We start from the raw sequence: 3,226 nt of genomic DNA, 5'->3' as shown, positions 1-3,226 counted from the left end.
ACACTCGTTTCTCTGGCAGTGAAAGCCTGTGCTGAGCACTAAAACCAATAGTGATTTGTCAGAGCAAACTTACCTTGAAGAGGAAAACTAAAACAGATATTTTCATAACAAACTGATGGATTTTAAAGTTAAGTGAAGTAAAATTTGATCTCACTCTGTTATACCTGCCACAATGCAAAAAAGTATCTTAACTACAATTATGTCAAAGCTCAACTCACTAAATTACTTGCAATGCAAAAGTATTAGCAGCACTTACAGTATATTTAATTCATAGTGTAAAAATGAAGACCAGCAATTTCTGATAATTTAAAAATTTCAAAAAACCCACCTATCCTCAATCCATTCGGCCTTGTGTATTAAATTATACTATACTTTGTTTTGAAATATAGCAATCTTTTTTTAAGATTCGGTTTGCTGTAAATTTCTTGAAGATTCATAATATATATTACCACGTAGTCTTTGTTTAAAATGTAGAATAATAGCCTATTGTGCTCCTTCTATTGATTGGTACTGCTATCTAGTGGTTGGAAGTGGAAAAAGTTTGGTTGTGCTTGACTGTGGAGTTTGCAGATTCTCCTTGTTTACTGTATGGATTTCCCTTGGATATTCTCAAAGAAGTGCTGGTTGGTAGGCTACTGTAATTTACCTCTCATAATTGCAGTTGATGGGCATGTGAAACGGAATAAGCTATAGGGAAATAATGGGAATAACAGGTTTGATAGGGTTATTTAGGGACTGAGTGTTTAAATATTTGCCTCATTTTGCAGTCATGGTTAAGCAAAAATATCATTAGACTAAAACCAGAATTTCCATACATGTAATTTACTACAAAAGCTATTAAGTTGCTGTTAGTAATTCAGGAACTGTAATTTAGTTAATTCTTAACTGATTTTCAGTTTGTTTCAGAGAACTCGATAAAAACGAAAAGCACCAAAAGTATTTATACACTATTGTTCTGTACAGACAGGAAATCAAAATTTTAAGCTTTACCGTATGATAACAATATCAATATATAAAACATTCAAAATTATTAGCAAAAAAATTGTGTGGATTAACACAAAAATTTAATGGATTTTAAAATAATTGCCTAAGTAATTAATTCAAGTTATTCCTTTAATTTGCTAGTTTTCTGTAAATTAGAAATCTTCAAGGAGATAGGCTGTTCACAAGCCAAATGACATCACTGTTGCTGGAGATCAGATATCCCTTTGAACAGATGCCAGAGAACAAGTAATGTCAATGAAAGGGAAGTCCAAACTTCAGAATTACTAGACCTTTGTTCTAACTTCCTTTTCTTCCCTGGTGATCAGAACATTCCATATTTTAATCTAAATAAAATATGTGATGTTAAAATACAAATAGCCCTCACATTGCAGGGAGGGAGTAGATGATACGAAGATAGCTGGAGGGGTAGGTAGTGCTGAGAAAGCAATGCGATTGCAGCAGGACTTAGACAAATTGGAGGAACGATCAAAAAAGTGGCAAATGGAATACTGTGTTGGGAAATGTATGATGATGCTTTTTGGTAAAAAGAAAAATAGTGCAGACCATTATCTAAATGGGGAGAAGGTTCAAACATCAGAGGTGCAGAGGGTCTTAGCAGTACTCCTGCACGACTCCTAGAAGGTTAATTTACAGGTTGAGTCTGTGGTAAAGAAGGCAAATGCAACATTGGCATTTATTTCAAGGGGAATATAATATAAAAGTAAGGAGATAATGCTGAGCCTTTATAAGATACTAGTTAGGCCTCAGTTAGAGTATTGTCAACAGCTCTGGGCTCCATATCTTGGAAAGGATGTGTTGTCATTGGACAGAGTCCAGAGGAGGTTCTTGAGGATGTTTCTGGGAATGAAGAGGTTAACATATGAGGAGCATTTGACAGCTTTGGGCCTGTACTCATTGGAATTTAGAAGAATGCGGGGGGGCCGGGGGGTCTCGTCGAAACCTACCTAATGTTGAAAGGACTAGATAGGTGATCCAGAACTAGAAGGCACAGCCTCAAAATTGAGGCGAGACCCTTTAGAATAGAGTTAAGGAGGATTTTTTTTAGCCAGAGTAGTAAATCTGTGGAATGCTGTGGTGGAGGCCAAGGCTGTGCATATATTTAAGGCAGAATTTGACAGTTTCCTGATTGGTCAGGAGATCAAAGGATATGGTGAGAGGGCAGGTGTATGGGGTTGAGTGGGATTAGCCATGATGTAATGGTGGAGCAGAGCCGATGGGCTGAATGGCCTAATTCTGCTCCTATGTCTTATGGAGTGTGGTTCTGATCCCATAAAACAGTTCATATGGTGATTATCCACTTCGCAAAGCTGCATCTTATGCACATGTCAAGAAATTATAGTCGGGAAATTTTTCTTCACAAAGAACTATAAAGATCTATATATGGAATTAAGCCTAGGGACCTTTGTGAAATTTTGGAAAAAATTCTATGACTACCACTTAGTGAATATCTTTGAAAGCTTTTTTTATTTTCATTTCCCACCAACTGCACCAGTCTTATACAATGTTCATTGGAACACAACCAACCTCAACATGATCTCCGTCCCAAAAACTGATAAAATTTGTTATTTCTTTCACATTTGATATTTACTTAGTTCATTTTTCTCACAAAAATCCTTAAGAGTGAATTTTTATTCAGTAACCCAGATTTCTTTGGTAGTGAATTGTGAATTCCATCAGGCAAAGTTTCTAATATTTGAACTGCCACATCATAGGGATTACCTGTACATTGTAGTTTGTTTCTTTTAAAGTCAGACCTTTTTACCCTTATCTCTTGGGAACCCAACCATATGATTACACCCTACATAAAGCTGCAGAACCTTTTATGATGTCAAGCCTTTTTTCCCCATTCTTTTGTGAACCTAGACACATGACATAACCGGGGTCAACCCATATAAAGTTGAGGATCCTGATATCATGCCAAGTTGGGTACTGAGGGATAGTGCAGTCCATTTAACTGAGGTTCTAACAGATATCTTCAGCAGCTCTCTGGAACAGTTCATTTACCCCTCGGGCTTCAAGGTGGCCACCAACATCCCAGTGGCCAAGAGGGCGATAATAACCTGCCTCATGACTACCATCCAGGGGCACTGATCTCAACAATAATGAAGTCTTTTGAGTGGCTGGTTATGGATCACATTAAATCCCATCTTTTTGCTGCATTAGACCCTTTCCAGTTTGTTTATCGCTCAAATTGGTCCACTGATGACGCCATAACCTCTGC

This window comes from Hemitrygon akajei, chromosome 4, assembly GCF_048418815.1.
Source record: "Hemitrygon akajei chromosome 4, sHemAka1.3, whole genome shotgun sequence".
In the NCBI taxonomy this organism is placed as follows: domain Eukaryota; kingdom Metazoa; phylum Chordata; class Chondrichthyes; order Myliobatiformes; family Dasyatidae; genus Hemitrygon; species Hemitrygon akajei.
The sequence above is the reverse complement of the archived record's forward strand: the minus strand, read 5'-3'. Positions refer to the sequence as shown.